Below are 19,288 nucleotides of genomic sequence, written 5' to 3' on the forward strand. Positions count from 1 at the left end.
TGCCTTAATGCAGTATCCAAACAGAAAGAAAAGTACAGTTGCAACGAAGTACTCAGCTCCTAAAAGTGACCTAAAATTATTGAATCACAATAGTGATTAAGATGAAAATGAAAGTCCAAATAATACACTAAAGAATTCCACTACCAAATCAATATCAGATGAGACAGAAAATTTACCTGTTTAAGAACCGAATCAAGTCCCTGATGATAATCATGAAGCAATATTAGAAAATTCAGATTTTCAATCTAGCCATAAATAAGCTAGAACTAAAAATAAACTAAGATATTTCCAACATTTTGTTCAAAAATAGAAATAGGGCCGGATTAAATTATTTGGGTTATGTTGTCTTGTCACTTGTCATAATAATTAAAGAAAAAAGAAGAATAAAGCAATTCTCCTTATTTCACTTGCCGTCCCGTACCCCCACTTAGTTTCATGTTATGTTTCTCGATACATTGTGCTAGAAAGAGATACCGCAAACCAGTCGAAGAGATCTTGTCGTCAGTGGTGGCGGAGTGAGGGCTCACTCTATGTTAATATATACCTCTATGGATTTAAAATGGATTCAGGATCTTTTTATACTTTGGCAACTATGTCAACTTAGATCTCTGGCGTAGATAATGACGTGCAACAGTAAGTAAATTAGATGGACTGTAGGTTATATTTGGTTCTTGGGACATCAAAGTATATTTTTTAGACATTCCCTGGATATAGTCACTGATGTGACATACCTCCGATTTGTTTTTTCATGAGTTTTGTAAGAGAGACTAAAAACTTTTTTTATAGTCACCTCCTGTTTTCATATATTTTTTGACATGTTTTGTAGTAAATTCAACTATCTATTTACTACAAAACATGTCAAAATTTACATGTGAAAGCAGATGATCCTAAAAATGGTTTTTCATCTCCTACAAAATTCATGAAAAAGCAGATAGGAGAATTATTGTACATTACAATTCTCTGATGTTTGGGAAAAAGGGCTTAAGTCAGAATTGCACATCGATAATGTTTTGATGATTTCTACAGTACTGTAGTAGATTCTACTGTATAGTACCCTCGGAGATCCATGGAAAAAATTTACACTCAAAATAACAAAATTCAGTTTGGCAACACTGTGTGAATGTTGATAGTAACATATCCTTTTTAAGATAAACACAACTGTAATTTAGTCCAAACAAATTAATATATTTTTTTGCCAACAAAAATGAGATTTTTCAACCAAATAATGTTTCAAATATGATGTGAAAAATAATTTTTAATTGGATTCTGCTACTGGGCTTGCTTTTTTTGTCATTAAAGTAAAAAAAATTAAATTTCACTCATTAAATAATTATTGTCCGGTTATGGTGTTAATTATTTTAACTGTACTAATATTCGTCGTGTAATTATGAATGATTAATAGGTTGTTAAAACATTTTATCTATAGCGGCTTCTGGAATATCTTAAAAATATCGAATTTCATTGATAAAATGCACATATTCCACCGATCTTCGCTTCGACAATACATACCCTAATAACACAAAACATTCCATGAATGTTCCTAGAATGTACACACAGGACATTGAAAACATTCCTGGAATGTCCCCAAATGCACACGAATGTCCCTGGAAAGTACCAGGAAAGTGCTGTGTCAGCATTTTAAATATTCTTAGAATGTTCTGTTGGAACATTCCATGAATGTCTACGAATGTTCTTTGGACATTCACAGTCTATTTTTTAGACTGAATGTCTTGTTGGAACATTCCATGAATGTTCTTTGGACATTCACAGTATATTTTTAGACTGAATGTCTTGTTAGAACATTCCATGAATGTCTACGAACGTTCTTTGAACATTCACAGTATATTTTTTAGACATTCACTGAAATATATCGTCAGTAATGTGACAATACCTCCTATGTTTTTTCATGAGGTTTGCAGGAGACGAAAAACATTTTTTAAGGTCACTTTCTGGTTTCGTACGTATTCTGACTTTTTTTGTAGTAAATAGATAGTTGAATTTACTGCAAAACAAGTCAAAAAATATATGAAAACAGGAGGTGGCCGAAACAAGTTTTTAGTCTATCTTACAAATCTCTTGAAAAAAAAACAGATAGGAGGTACTGTCACATCACTGACGATATATGGCCATACCAAATAATACATCCTTGATAAATATAAACATTTTTATTGCAAAAAATCTTTACATACATTTTTTAATGTAATTTGCTGACATTCCTAAATATTATAAAAAAATGTGTCACATTTGCTTTGTAAACCTTTCTTTTGCTTTTCGTAGCCACATATTCCGTTTCCTTTCTGGTTTTTTGTAGACCACTTCTCTCAGCTGATTCTAAAAGAAAATAAAATAAAAGGTAATTTTTCTATCCTTTACAATTAACAATCAGAAGAAATATTATTTACAGGTAATAATATGCATAAATAATAATAATAAAAAAATAAATACTAAATAATATTTAATAAATAAAATAATAATAATGAACATTTTGTATTTTGACAACGACATCCGATGTGGAAGTAGAAACTTTAATAAAATTATTTTTTCAAGTAAATTGTGGCTTATTTCCCCATTAGAATAATTAATTACAAAAAAGCCACAAAGAAATAGATTTTTCACAAACAAATAAGTATTTAGTATTCATTATATTTATTGTTTTTATTATTTACTTTAATGTCCTACTGGTACATTATTTGACAAATAATGACATTTCGAAGTCTGTTAAGTACGATATAACGCCCTTGGGCATTAAATTTAAATAACGACTTAGATACTGTCAAGTTGACAAATATCAACCTAACTAAAACTATGGTTACCACAATTACGTTACTACTGTTACTGGTAAATGTACTTATTTAAAAACTAATCAATTCAAAATTCATTCAAATTTTTCGCATATAAAGAATAATTTAGTCGGACATTAAACGTTGAAGGCACCACAGGTATTATAATAATAACGCTTTCGGTCAACATATATCCCTATAATACCCTTGGTACCTTAATAACTGTAACATAAGATTATACCTTAATTCTTGTTTTCGATTTCTGATGTTTTTATTTATTTACATTGAATATTAATCTGTTTTGTTGTATAATCTACTTCGCAATAATTATGTGATATATTTGACTTAAAATGAATTCAAAAATTTTTTGTAGTTGGGCAACAATGTCAACTTAGATCTCCGATGTAGATAATGAATTACAACAGTATCTATATTGTACGGACTGTATTATTAATTAGGTTATGCATATACCTGTGTGACATAAGCTATTGGAACAGCACAGTCTCTCAAACGAACAGATGAAAGTGAAGTTCTGTCAATATCTTTTTCTAAAAAGTGTTTTGAACATACTCCTCTATTAACAAATCTAATCTATACTTTCTTGTCTTCTTCGCAGGATCTTCTGGAAAGCTAAAAATACAAAATATATGCATTACTAAGCATTATTAACAAATTTTAGTTTTAAATAAAAAATATGATTAATGAACTCACAAAATTATTATAAAACAGCTTAGAAATTGTTTATTAGTATAGTCGGTTCCCCAAACTCAGACACAACTGGCTAGTGATTTTAGTAGGTAATTTTTTTTGTTTTTGGCCAATTTTGCCAAAATTACAGTAATTAGTACTGAGACTGAGTTTAGCAAATCGACTATAATATTCTGTGTATTCATTAGTTGGTACTGCATATTATAGTGTGTGGTCTACCATCCTATTTATAAACGCATACACTAGCAAAAACGCAAAAAGAATTATTTTAGTTTTACAAATCCTTTTGTTATTACCTATCTCTATTTACTATTTTAGTTAGGAATAAGGGAAGTTTGTGGCTTATTCACAATTATTATTAAAATAATAAATGGATATGACCAATTATTAACTTATAAAATAAAATAATAATTCTTCTGATTTATGCCTTTTATTCACTTTGTTATATCTACGTTACTTAAAAGATTTTTTATGAATAGTATTATTAGGGTATTAATAGTATTAATTTATTTTCTGAAATACAGGGCATGCTTTCGTTTACATATTTGCATACTAACCTTTTAATAGGGCTTTTCATTCACAGTCATTTGTTTTGAGCTTCTGTCATAATTGAAACGTTATTCCTGCAGATTTTTTTATCTACATTTGTTTCTGCTACTCCAACTGCGTTAAAAACAGGACACCATTTTATGCACTATGTTAATAATACTATTAAAGCTATTATAAAAGTATCCGAATTAAAAAAATATTCTTAAAAAGCACAAATAATACAAAATACAAACAACAATCCACGGCAAGGCAAGGCCGGGCAACGGCAAGGTCGCCAAGATGAAGATGCCAAGATGGCCGAAGCGAGGTCGTTGGTTGGTCGTTTTTAGTCACGTGATGCCCTCTCAAGCGCCATGCACAAACATATATGCACGGCGAATTTGAAAATGAACGCAAAAGAAATAAATATAAATGCCTCGCTTGGGTTTTGCATAAGTTATAAGTATTTTTTTTATTAACAAAATCGCATTCCAAATTGAATATTCGCGAACAATAATTTTTATTACATTTGTATGTTTATAATATTGTATTCATTGAACTTGGGAAACTCTTTAAATTTGACATATTATTGCACTGTAGGCCTAAAATGTCACTTAGTTTGTCTGGTATGTTATAAGTAATGTTGTATCTCTTACACGTATGTATTATTTCGCAACTTAAAATATAGGAACATTGGTAGTATGTTCACAGAATGTCTTATGGTAACATTCCAGGAATAATTTAATCAGATGTTCACCGAATGTTCCCTAAATGTCCAGGACATTCAAATATTGATAGAACTTTGGTAGTACATTCCTGGAATGTTGTGTGTTGTTAGGGTACAGTTTACATCTACAACAGTTTTTTTCTGGTCCAGAAATCATCAAAACATTATCAATGTGCAATTCTGACTTAAGTCCTTTTTGCCAAACATAAAAAACAATCTGGTCATAACTGACCAATGAGCAATTTTAATTTAACCTAAATTACTACTGTTTCTTAAAATGAAGAGCTTACCCCATAGCGTCTCTTATCTAATCTAACAAGATCGTGCACTATTTTAACATACACAGGCACAGCACACAAGCACTATGCTCCGTTTTTCACTATCACCTATCACTCAAACTAGTTCAAAAGGCTTTGTCCTCTTCAATCTTCTAGTTTGCCCAGTAGTATCGAGGAGCTGGATTTCCTCGATATTCTTGAACTTATGAAGTTGTTGCTCCTGACCCTGCTATCTTCTTGATATTTGTTGATAAAGTAATAACTTATTATGCATGGACAATGTGGACTTTCTTCCAACTAGCCAATACACTTTTTATATCTCTCTTTTGCCTTTCATAGCCACAAGGCTATATATTTCCTTCTTGGTTTTTTTTTGTAGGCCACTTTCAGCTGATTCTAAAAAAAATTAAAATGAAGGGTAATTTTTCTATTCTTTACAATTAAAAATCAAAAAAAATAGGTACTATTTACAGATAATAATATGCATGCATAAATGATTCGTTTCATAAAGAATAAAGAAAATTGAAAACGGATTTTATAATACTTACAAAATTGTTTAAACAAGAGATCCAGCCAGAGCACAGAGCAAAAACTAGCAGCATAGAAAAAAGTGTTGTGTGATTTGACTAGCAGACAGTACAGCAGAAAAGCCACTAATTTCCATTTCCCACACCCCCTTATCGATGCATTTTTTTCCAATCAAAATTTTTACTAAATTTTTAGGTTATCGGTTATCTTTTATCTTATGAAAATGAAATGTGATGACCAATGACCACGCGACGCTACATAGATACTCGCGCGGCAAATTTGAAAATGAACGCAAATTGAACAGTAAATGGCCTCTCTTAAAATCTTGTAATGGAAAATTTTACCCCTCCAGGAAGACATTGGGTGCGTTCGGACGACCATAGCGGCTGGCTGCCAGCAGAAATCGGCTGAGTGGTTGCATCCAGCCGTGATAGGGAAAGCTTAGTAAATCTCTCAGCGGCTGGCTTCCAGCGGTGACGTCTGACAGCTACTGCTGGCTCAGCTGTCCAGCCGCTGTGGTCGTCCGAACGCACCCATTGTACTATGTTCATAGAATATCTTGTGGTAACTTTCCACCCATAATTTAATCAGATAGATGTTCACGGAATAGAACGGTAGTACCTATATTCCTGGAATGTTTTGTGTTGTTAGGATTAAACTTTTATTTTATTTATTCTTGAATATTTCCTATTGTTAAACATTGTAACCAATAATTTACAAATAAGATTTTCATTACATTACATAAAATCAAAAACATGTTTTGGATATTAAACTATATAGTTTGTTTATAATTGTAATAATTGTATATACAATTTTGAATTAAGATTTAATCTTTTCGATTTAAACTACAGTAAAACCTGTGTTACCGGCCCCCTGCAAACACCGGCCACCTGTACTAACGGTCAGTTTAAAAATTCCCCAAACCAATTACAGTAAAACCTGTCAGTAACGGCCACTAAAAATGAAAAAGCTATTGGCCGATATAGAAAGGTGACCGGTATTGCCAGTTTTTGTAGTCCAGATATAATTGGTTTGGGGAATATTTAAACCGGCCGTTAGTACAGGTGGCCGATTTTATCAGGTGGCCAGTAACACAAGTTTTACTGTATATCTAGACTACAAAAACTGGTAATAACGGCCACCTTTCTATATCGGCCAATAGTTCTTTCATTTTAGTGGCCGTTACTGACAGGTTTGACTGTATTTCATTAACGTAAAGTTAACGCGTAAGTTAATATTTTATTGAATTATTTTGCTATTTGATCCCGTAATAATGTGTCCAATATAAAATATATAAGCGTTCATAAAACGTCCGTATTTCGTCCAGTATGGACGTCCAAAGGACGTTCAACGTCGGACGTCCAAAGGACGTCCATATTTATTCCGTCCGAAGGACGTCCAACGTCGGACGTCCAAAGGACGTCCATATTTATTCCTTCCGAAGGACGTCCAACATGGGACGTCCAAAGGACGTCCGTTTATAGTCCATGGACGTAAGGACCAAAAATGGACCTATTTTGGACGTCCAAAGGACGTCGTGTGCTATTAGGGATATATATACAGGGTGAGTTTTTAGTGCGGGATCGGTCGATAACTCCATTATGGTATAAAATATCGAGAAAAGTTATTTAAAAAAAAAATGTAGGCAATGATATTCTCCACGCTTGGAAAATATGTCCATTTCTACAGGGTGATCAGTAACTGCGTGGTATATCAAACATATAATTTTTTAAATGGGACACCCTATATATTTTTTTATATTTATATTCCCCTCATAATTCTTGTTCATTTAATATATGGTTTTGAATTACTATACAGAGTATTTAACAAGTTATGACCATTTTTATTTCGAAATCACTATGAGATTAACACCCTGTATATAAAGAAGTAATTCGTAGACAATAATTTGTTTTATGTAGTAAGATAAACAATATACTGTAGTTTTTAAATTAAGTCCAATTCACATCATTGACGAATATTTGTATACAGGGTGACCTACAAAACCAAATTACGATTTTCTCTATTTTTTTAAATGGATCACCCTATATTTTATTTTTTAACATTATTGTATTTAATATACTCTTTCATTTTTATATAGCATTCCCTATATCTAAACTGATTACTTTCCGAGATATTTTTAGTTTTCTTTAAATCTCGGGAATACATTCAATTTTTCTAGTAGAAATAAGTTAGTATTGAGTGATAATTAAACAAAATTATTTTTATTAGATAAATAACTAACACAAAATATAAACCATAGCAATATGCAGTGAATATACCCAAAATGTGATATTAAGAAATTATCATATTTCCCTAATATACAAGAATCGTAAAATTCCTACAAAAAAACTTTGTATTGTATATAATAATATCACAAGATTATTTTTATTCAATAAATAACTTACTTGAAACATAAGTCAAAACAATATACAACTGATGTAACAGTTTTTAGATTGGTATATCAACAGCATTCTAAGCCAATAATTTTTTAGTAGAACATTCATTTTTATAAGCACTTTTAAACTACAAAACAAAATTAAGATTTTCTCAATTTTCTTTTTAATAGATCACCCTATATATTTTTTAAATGTTGTATTTATGATACTCTTTCATTTTTATATAGCATCTCCTATACCTAGACTTATTAGTTTCTGAGATATTTTTAGTTTTCTTCATTTGCCGGGAATACATTCAATTCTTATAAATATAAATAACTTAACAAATAAGTATTATGTAATAATATAACAAATATTTTCATTCAATTAATAACTAACAAAAAAATAATAAACCATAACATAATTTAATGAATGTACCAATTAATGTGATGTTAAGGATTTAAGTCTAAAGTAAATGTTGAAAATGACCACTTTCAACGTCTATGCCATTTTGTAACCGATATTCAAATGACCGAGCCACATTTCTAACATTTTTGTAAGTCAATATTATTAAAAGCTTCTTTTATTCTATTTTTCATATCATCAAGCGTTGTTGGATGCTTCTGGTATACAAGGTTTTTTATATAGCCCCACTTGAAAAAAATCAATTTTGGAAGAACTGGAGCACCGTCGTATAAAAACCTCAACCGTCAAAAAATGTGGACCAATCACATAATCTCTAACAATATCACCTTAAACATTTATAGATCACCTAGTTTGAGTGTTAACAAAGTAGGGATTTCTTGATGCATATTAATGAAATTTAATATGAAAATTATATTATTAATAACTGCGGGTCACAATCTGCAATTAGGAATGTGTTACTAAAAACTTCTTGGCTTAGAATGCTGTTGATATAATAATCTAAAAACTATTAAATTAGTTGTATACTGTTTTGATTTATGTTTTGTGTGAGTTGTTTATTAAATAAAAATATTCATGTAATTTTATTATACACAAGATACCTATATTTTTTGTAGGAATTGTATGATTCTTGTATATTAGGGAAATATGATAATTCCTTAATATCACATTTATTGATACATTCATTGCATATTGCTATGGTTCAAATTTTGTATTAGTTATTTACTAAATAAAAATAATTTTGTTTAATTATCATTCAATACCAACTTATTTCTACTAGAAAAATTGAATGTATTCCCGAAAGTTGAAGAAAACTAAAAATATCTCCGAAAGTAATAAGTTTAGATATAGGGAATGCTATATAAATATGAAAGAGTATAATAAATACAATATTTTTGAAAAATAAAATATAGGGTGATCCATTTAAAAAAATAGAGAAAATCGTAATTTGGTTTTGTAGTTCACCCTGTATACAAACATTCGTCAATGATTTTAATGGGACTTAATTTAAAAACTACAGTATATTGTTTATCTTACTACATAAAACAAATTATTGTCTATGAATTACTTCTTTATATACAGGGTGTTAATCTCATAGAGATTTCGAAATAAAAATGGTCATAACTTGTTAAATACTCTGTATAGTAATGCAAAACCCTATATTATATGAACAAGAATTACGAGGGGAATATAAATATGAAAAAATATATAGGGTGTCCCATTTAAAAATTTATATGTTTGATATACCACGCTGTTATTGATCACCCTGTAGAAATGGACATATTTTCCAAGCGTGGAGAAAATGATTGCCTACATTTTTTCTAAATAACTTTTTTCGATATTCTATACCGTAATGGAATTATCGACCGATGATCCCGCACTAAAAACTCACCCTGTATATATATATATATATATATATATATATATATATATATATATATATATATATATATATATATATATATAGATGTTCCTGACGAGAGCTTGACATGAGCTCGAAACACGTCGTGTAGAATATCGGTGGTGGTCGAAGTGAAATAAAATGCAATTGCCGTTTCCTTTCATATATATATATATATATATATATATATATATATATATATATATATATATATATATATATATATAAATATGGAAAAATCCCCTTACGAACAATTCACACATCCACCATTTCGGATGTGTGAATTGTTCGTAAGGGGATTTTTCCACATTCTCTATTTCATCTATTTGATTTCGTACGAGTGGTCGTTAAACCAATAACCTTGGATCTTTGGTTCACTGAGTGTGTTTCAAAGATCTACATCTTATGTTTTTAAATATATATATATATATATATATATATATATATATATATAATCTAACTGAAATGCAATTATCTATTTTTCATTTTACTGTATTCTCCAGTAAGAGACGAATTGGTTAGCCCAAACGGTGTTTGCATGATGTATTGTCGGAAAAAGGATTCCGTTACATCGCCTTTCATAGCTTTATTGTTATAAAGCTTGATTTTGCTATTCGCCGGGCTACCAAGAGAATAATTATTTTCTCTTTTCACATATAGAGGTCGTACTAAGTATACTCTGGTGGATTTAGTTTATAAATTCACGAAGTAATAGCGGCAAATCAGTTAGCTTCGAACACCTACCTAGTGTCTCCTGATGACGACTTGACATGAGTCGAAACTAGTCGGGGCACCGGTGGGGTTCGAATCTAACTGAAATGCAATTATCTATTTTTCATTTTACTGTATTCTCCAGTAAGAGACGAATTGGTTAGCCCAAACGGTGTTTGCATGATGTATTGTCGAAAAAAGGATTCCGTTACATCGCCTTTCATAGCTTTATTGTTATATAGCTTGATTTTGCTATTCGCCGGGCTACCAAGAGAATAATTATTTTCTCTTTTCACATATAGAGGTCGTACTAAGTATACTCTGGTGGATTTAGTTTATAAATTCACGAAGTAATAGCGGCAAATCAGTTAGCTTCGAACACCTACCTAGTGTCTCCTGATGACGGCTTGACATGAGTCGAAACTAGTCGGGGCACCGGTGGGGTTCGAATCTAACTGAAATGCAATTATCTATTTTTCATTTTACTGTATTCTCCAGTAAGAGACGAATTGGTTAGCCCAAACGGTGTTTGCATGATGTATTGTCGGAAAAAGGATTCCGTTACATCGCCTTTCATAGCTTTATTGTTATAAAGCTTGATTTTGCTATTCGCCGGGCTACCAAGAGAATAATTATTTTCTCTTTTCACATATAGAGGTCGTACTAAGTATACTCTGGTGGATTTAGTTTATAAATTCACGAAGTAATAGCGGCAAATCAGTTAGCTTCGAACACCTACCTAGTGTCTCCTGATGACGACTTGACATGAGTCGAAACTAGTCGGGGCACCGGTGGGGTTCGAATCTAACTGAAATGCAATTATCTATTTTTCATTTTACTGTATTCTCCAGTAAGAGACGAATTGGTTAGCCCAAACGGTATTTGCATGATGTATTGTCGGAAAAAGGATTCCGTTACATCGCCTTTCATAGCTTTATTGTTATAAAGCTTGATTTTGCTATTCGCCGGGCTACCAAGAGAATAATTATTTTCTCTTTTCACATATAGAGGTCGTACTAAGTATACTCTGGTGGATTTAGTTTATAAATTCACGAAGTAATAGCGGCAAATCAGTTAGCTTCGAACACCTACCTAGTGTCTCCTGATGACGACTTGACATGAGTCGAAACTAGTCGGGGCACCGGTGGGGTTCGAATCTAACTGAAATGCAATTATCTATTTTTCATTTTACTGTATTCTCCAGTAAGAGACGAATTGGTTAGCCCAAACGGTGTTTGCATGATGTATTGTCGGAAAAAGGATTCCGTTACATCGCCTTTCATAGCTTTATTGTTATAAAGCTTGATTTTGCTATTCGCCGGGCTACCAAGAGAATAATTATTTTCTCTTTTCACATATAGAGGTCGTACTAAGTATACTCTGGTGGATTTAGTTTATAAATTCACGAAGTAATAGCGGCAAATCAGTTAGCTTCGAACACCTACCTAGTGTCTCCTGATGACGGCTTGACATGAGTCGAAACTAGTCGGGGCACCGGTGGGGTTCGAATCTAACTGAAATGCAATTATCTATTTTTCATTTTACTGTATTCTCCAGTAAGAGACGAATTGGTTAGCCCAAACGGTGTTTGCATGATGTATTGTCGGAAAAAGGATTCCGTTACATCGCCTCTCATAGCTTTATTGTTATAAAGCTTGATTTTGCTATTCGTCGGGCTACCAAGAGAATAATTATTTTCTCTTTTCACATATAGAGGTCGTACTAAGTATACTCTGGTGGATTTAGTTTATAAATTCACGAAGTAATAGCGGCAAATCAGTTAGCTTCGAACACCTACCTAGTGTCTCCTGATGACGACTTGACATGAGTCGAAACTAGTCGGGGCACCGGTGGGGTTCGAATCTAACTGAAATGCAATTATCTATTTTTCATTTTACTGTATTCTCCAGTAAGAGACGAATTGGTTAGCCCAAACGGTGTTTGCATGATGTATTGTCGGAAAAAGGATTCCGTTACATCGCCTTTCATAGCTTTATTGTTATAAAGCTTGATTTTGCTATTCGCCGGGCTACCAAGAGAATAATTATTTTCTCTTTTCACATATAGAGGTCGTACTAAGTATACTCTGGTGGATTTAGTTTATAAATTCACGAAGTAATAGCGGCAAATCAGTTAGCTTCGAACACCTACCTAGTGTCTCCTGATGACGACTTGACATGAGTCGAAACTAGTCGGGGCACCGGTGGGGTTCGAATCTAACTGAAATGCAATTATCTATTTTTCATATATATATATATATATATATATATATATATATATATATATATATTGATATGTCCTTAAGTACCTTAACCATTGTTTAATTAATAAGACCACTGTCGATGGAATAATTCATATTTATTACTCATATGTTATTCAATACATTTTACATTCAGTTTTTCTATAACTACTCTCCTTGCCCCGTTGTTCTCTCCCCTACCTGTCAGTCCGCATGGAACATCACCGCAGAACAGTAAGTGCCAGATGGCCATCTCTCTCAGAGCTACCAACTCACTTTAAGCTGTGTTTACACTTAAAACATCCCAACTTATCACCCTCACCCTTAATTTATATCTACCCAAATATGATTAATATGATTATGTAAAACCTAACTGAACAATTTTTTTTTTTTTTTTTTTTTTTTTTTTGACTTACTCTAGAATGAAATCATTGTATTTCTTTGGCATATTTGTAACGCGTCTGCTTCTACCTGTTTGAGACATATTATCAGATGGATAATTAACAATAATGTTTTGTTCATTATCTGACCTGTAAACTGTATCAGTTGATGATCTGTTGCCAGTGTCTGAAGAAGTAGCCATGTCCAGCAAAACTGGCTCACCTTGGGTTTCCATCGTTAACTTCTCCAAATTTGATTCAGATTGTGTTATACTCTCACCTGCCGGATGTACTACGTTTGGTAGTTTTATACATTGAAAGTCATTGTTACTGTCAAGTTCATTTTCCCTGTTGTTTGCAAACTCAGTGCTACACCTGCCTACCTGATTCGTATGACGCTTCCATACCTGACCACTATCTAATCTGCAATAATAAGTTTTCTTACCTACTTTATTTATTATTTTAGCTGCCACCCACAACTTTCGGTTTGTTTCCCTATAGTCTCTTACCATAACCCTTTCTCCTATTTCAAAACATCTTTTCTCCTTTATAGAAATATTTTGCTGTTCTTTACTGGGCTTTTCGGCCATCATTGATATTCTTGTTCGCAATGATCTATTATATACAAGTTCAGCTGGTGACTTTTCTGTTACTGGGTGTTTTGTGTTGCGATATGTTAGTAAATATCTTGATATTAATGTAGACAGTGGAATACCAGAGTTTCTTGGATCATCTAGGGCTGTTTTCAGCTTCATTTTAAATGTCCTGACATACCGTTCTGCAGCTCCGTTGCTGGATGGATGGTAAGGTGCCCCTGTTAAATGCTTAATCCCATTTTTCTTAAAGAATATTTCCATGGTTTTGTCAACTAGTTGAGGTCCATTGTCACTCACACATAACCTTGGTAGTCCCATTCTGGCAAAACTTCCCTTAGTTTTTCTTGCGTTTCTGCTGCTGTCGCCCTACTCATAGGAAATACCTCTACCCATTTGCTGTAAGCATCCACCAATATTAAGCACAACTTGCTTTTTAATTGCAAAAAATCTATATGCACTCTGTCAAATACTTTGTCCACTTCAGGCCACGGTGAAAACTCTGATGGAGGGTTGTCTCTATTCTTTAAACATGGACCACAACTTTTTACCCTATGCTCTATGTCGGAATCTATTTTAGGCCAGTAAACATATGATCTCGCTAATGCCTTGCACCTGACTATTCCAAAATGTCCTGCATGGAGCTCATCGAGGATTTGTGGTCTTAGACTTGATGGTACCACAATACGATGTCCCCACATTATTATGTGCTCATCTAAATACAACTCTTGTCGTTTATGGTAAAATGGCATTATTTCATCACTTAAATGTTTGGGCCATCTTTCCGTTTTAATATACATCTTTATTGCCCTTAAAATGCCATCTTTGTCTGTTTCTTCTCTAAGTACTTTGTTGTTAATTGGTCAGTATTCTATAGACTCCGTGAAATGAATATATGTCATTCCTTCCGCTGGTTCCTCTACTGTTCCCGTAACCTGCACTGGTGACCTTGATAAATAATCAGCTACAGGATTGTTTATTCCCTTGATATGTTCAATACTGTAGTCAAACGATGACAAAAATAAAGCCCACCTTTGTATCCTGTTTGCGGACATTTTAGGGATGCTCCTGTGTTCTCCAAATAATGCAACTAGCGCTTTTTGATCTGTCCTTAATTTAAACTTATTACAGCAGAGGTACTGGTAAAATTTATTTATGGTAAAATGAACTGCTAAAGCCTCTTTTTCAACTGTAGAATATTTTTTTTCTGCTGGCATGAGAGTTCTTGACACACATGCTACTGTTCTCTCCTCTCCCTCTTTAACTTGGCTTAACATGCCTGAAATACCCTTGTCACTTGCATCTGTTGTTACTATTATTGGAAGGTCAGGGTCAAAATAAACTAAACAATTATCTGATGCTATTATATCTTTTATAATATTGAATGCCCTTTCACATTCTTTTGACCAGAAAAACTTTACATTACCTTTTAAAAGCTTGTATATTGGTTCTAAGATCTGGGCAGCCCGAGGTATAAATTTATGGTAATAATTTACTAGCCCTGTAAAAGCTCTAACTTCTGTTATATTTTCTGGTTTAGGTGCATTTATTATTGCAGCAATTTTACTATCTGTTTTCTTAAGGCCTTCTTTTGATATTTTGTACCCCAAGTATTCAACTTCCTCTTTAAAAAATACACATTTTTCTTTACAAACTGTCAGCCCAGCCTTTTCAAGTTTGCTAAGAACTTCCCTCAAGTTAGTCATATGTTCTTCTGCTGTTTCCCCCGTTACTATTATATCATCTAAAAAGTTTGTTACATTTTTCATGCCCTTAAAGAGATTTTCAATTTCTCGTTGAAATATACTACTTGCTGATTTTATTCCGAATGGTAATCTTTTAACTGCGTACAAACCCCTGTGAGTGTTCCACGCTAACAACTTACTTGATTCAATATTTAAGGAGAACTGCATATAAGCTAGTTGTAAATCAATTTTTGAAAAACGTTGACCTTTTTTTAGTTTATTCCATAATTCATCAATTTTTGGAAGTGGATATTTCACATCTTCTAAATGTTTATTTATTGTTGTTTTGTAATCCCCACATATTCGTATTTTCCCATTTGATTTTTGAACAAAGACTAAAGGTGTTCCCCAATCTGAATTGTCTATTAATTCTATTACTCCCTCTTTCTCTAACCTATCTAACTCTAACTCTACCTCTTTCGCATAGGCTAAAGGAACAGCTCTGTGCTTGCAAAAAACTGGTTTAGCATTTTCCACAACTTTAATTGAAATTTCCTTATGATTAAAGTTTCCTAACTTACTAGTAAATACGTTTGAAAAACTGTTTATTAGATCTAGAATTTTACTATTACTTACAATTTGATTCATCATTTCAAGCCTAATATTGAAGGCCTTTATCCAGTCTCTCCCTAGAATATTTGCAGAACCTTTTTGAACAACGTATAGCTTTACTGGTATTTTCTTGCTTTTATAGCCCATATCTATTATAAAATATCCCTCTGGTGAAAAGACACTACCTTCATAACTTTTTAGCAACAGATCATCACTGGTTAGCCTAAAATGAGAAAAATTATTTATATATGTTTCTTTTGTGATTGCACTTATACCAGCGCCACTATCAATGATCATCTCATATATTTTGCCTTCAATCTTTACCTGGATTTTAAAGGGATTGTCTACCTTGACTTGTACATGGCACAGATCAACAATTCTTGATTCTATGCTGTCTAATGTATAAATGTCCTCTTCCGCCTCACTATCTATAAAATTAACACTATTTTTATGTGCCAAACAGACCCTAGCCAAGTGCCCAATTTTTTTACATATATTACAAATGTAATCTTTATATTTACAACTATTTTTGTGTTTATTTCCACATATCTTACATTTTGACATCTGATTGACACTTGAATTTACATTGACGTTTGAGCTGCCATGCATTGTCCGCCTTGTCCCATGTTGCCAACCTCCATCCTGTCCCTGCCGACGAACTCGAGAACTCGACGATGACGAAGCTTGCTGATGATCTATCACCTGAACATTTACAGTTGACCTCGAGCTTGTTTTTGAAGCCATAATAGCATTTTCTGTCTTCATTGCCAAACTCACCATCTGCTCCATCGTCGCCTTTTCATCCTCTTCGCATAATCTGTCGAGAATTTTACTAGGACACATACCACTCACGAACTTATTTAGCAGCACTTTGGTTAGATCTGCCCCAAACTTGCACGTAACTGCAGCACTTCTTATCCTAGCATACCAGTCCGCTATTTTTTCCTCAGTTTCTTGCCGCAGGTCAAAAAATGTACATCTCTCTCTCCATGTACTCACTTGACCTCCGTAATGGGTAGCTAATAACTGTGATAATTCTGCAAATGTTTTGGTTTTGGGAGCTTCTGGAAAACATAGATCTCTCAACAAGGTGTATGTGGGTGCACTTACCGAACTGATTAGGATCGCCACTTTAATAGCTTCCTCTTCAACCCCATTTGCCACAAAATGTTGTTCCAATCTTTCTTCGTAAATATTCCACGGTTGTAAATCTGGAATAAATTCTTCGAACTTTTTGTTCGCCATCTTGATTCACTAACAAAGGTACCGGACATCGGTTTACATAAAACAATTAGTATTTACTTCGTTACCACTTTTATCCTCGTCGCCATTGATATGTCCTTAAGTACCTTAACCATTGTTTAATTAATAAGACCACTGTCGATGGAATAATTCATATTTATTACTCATATGTTATTCAATACATTTTACATTCAGTTTTTCTATAACTACTCTCCTTGCCCCGTTGTTCTCTCCCCTACCTGTCAGTCCGCATGGAACATCACCGCAGAACAGTAAGTGCCAGATGGCCATCTCTCTCAGAGCTACCAACTCACTTTAAGCTGTGTTTACACTTAAAACATCCCAACTTATCATATATATATATATATATATATATATATATATATATATATATATATATATATATATATATATATATATATATATATATATTGTTTGAGTTTAATTCTTGAACCTTGATATATTTTTTTACCAATGTTTCTTGGGTTTAGGTTCATAAAAAAAGCTTGTCTATGATGTTATGACCATATTTATTTATATATTATCCGACGTTTCGGCAGGAAATCCATGCCTTTTTCAAGGATTGACTAAAACAACATTTATTGAAAGCTACAATACAATTTAAAAGAAAATCGACTTACCATGCAATCGTAAATTTAGTTTTGAAACAAGTACACAAATAGACGTCACAATTAAAACAATGTTAAAATGTTAAAGCATAGGAACGGACCCACTAAGTCATTGCGTTAAGAGAGTAATGAACTGTGTCAAAAATTATTATGGTGTTTATTGTTGTTTGATTTTATGTTAAGTCAAAATAGTTGTCTTCGTCTCATAGGCGTGCTGAAATATTATATAGTTAATTTTAGATTAAGTTGAAATATACCCTATTAAGGTTTTTGACATCCCGTTTATCATTGACAGCTTTGTTATTTTTTTTAATTTCTATGGACTCTAGCAGTTCCCTCTTCTTTTTGTTGGGTTCACTTTTTAGGATTTTAGTTTTATCGAAATCAAATTTGTGTTTCTTTTCGTTTTCATGTTTTGTGAGGGCTGTAGTGTTATTTTTGTCATATTTGTGAGACCGAATTCTAGAGTTTAGTAGCTGGCTGGTTTGTCCGATATATACCCCATCGCAATTTGAACAAGGAATTTCATATACAACATGTGATTTTTTTGATTGCGGGGTTTTAGTTTTAAGTTTAGTAAAATTCCTTTTCAAGAGATTATATCCTTTGTGAGCAACTGTAATGTTATGCTTGGCTAGGAGATTCGAAATTTGTTCAGATAACCCTTGTATGTAAGGCAAAGACATATATTTCTTCTTTTCCTTATTATTTTTGTTGTTGTTTTTGTTGTTGTAAAATGTATGTAGTCGTGACTTGAAGGTGTTTTCAATGAGGTGATGTGGGTATGAATTAAGTGTTAGTGCTGTTTTTGCTTTTTTTATAGCATGAGGTCTATTGATGGGATCAGACAATCTGATGGCTCTGTCGGCTAGGCCAATAACTACTGATTTCTTCTGGGACAACGGGTGATGAGAGTTGAAGTTTAGGTATCTTGACGACCAGGTTTTTTTGGTGTACCATGAAGTAGTTATGATGCTGTTGTCTCGATGTAAGGTCAGGTCCAGAAAATTGATTTGACAATTTTTTTCAACTTCTAACGTGAATTTGAGTTTTTGGTGGAAGTTATTGAACTCATTTAGCAAAACATTCATTTTGTCCTCTGGTGCTGCACTTAAACAGTCATCTATGTATCGAAAGAAAAAAGGAATATTGAAATCTATTTTATTGAAAACAATTTCCTCTAGGTGCTCTAGAACTAATTGAGCTATGGCGCTAGATATGCTAGCACCCATAGCGCATCCATCTGTTTGTTGAAAAATTTTGTTTTTATATATAAAATATGTTGATTTTAATGTTGTTTCGACTGCTGAAACAAATTCTTCTAGAGGGATGTCTGTAAATACTTTTATTTCATTCCACTTTTTTCTAATGATGTCTTTCGCTAAATCTATGGGAATATTGGTGTATAAAGATACAACATCGAGAGACACTAATTTATACGTTGTAGG

At 32.7% G+C, this 19,288-nt stretch overlaps 1 long non-coding RNA gene across 2 annotated transcripts; it reads right to left on the minus strand.

Annotated features, from left to right (window-relative positions):
• Positions 1-1,971: 1,971 nt before the first annotated feature.
• LOC126892302 (uncharacterized) lies at positions 1,972-7,108 on the minus strand. Of its 2 annotated transcripts, XR_007700768.1 has the most exons (4): positions 5,570-7,108; positions 4,046-5,417; positions 3,252-3,410; positions 1,972-2,331 (listed from the first exon to the last, which is right to left on the minus strand). It is a non-coding gene; the product is annotated as an uncharacterized LOC126892302 (long non-coding RNA). The 2 variants fall into 2 exon arrangements; XR_007700767.1 differs by having other exon boundaries at positions 2,131-2,331; positions 4,046-6,938.
• Positions 7,109-19,288: the final 12,180 nt, after the last annotated feature.

The sequence above is a fragment of the Diabrotica virgifera genome, chromosome 9 (genome assembly GCF_917563875.1).
Source record: "Diabrotica virgifera virgifera chromosome 9, PGI_DIABVI_V3a".
Lineage (NCBI taxonomy): Eukaryota > Metazoa > Arthropoda > Insecta > Coleoptera > Chrysomelidae > Diabrotica > Diabrotica virgifera.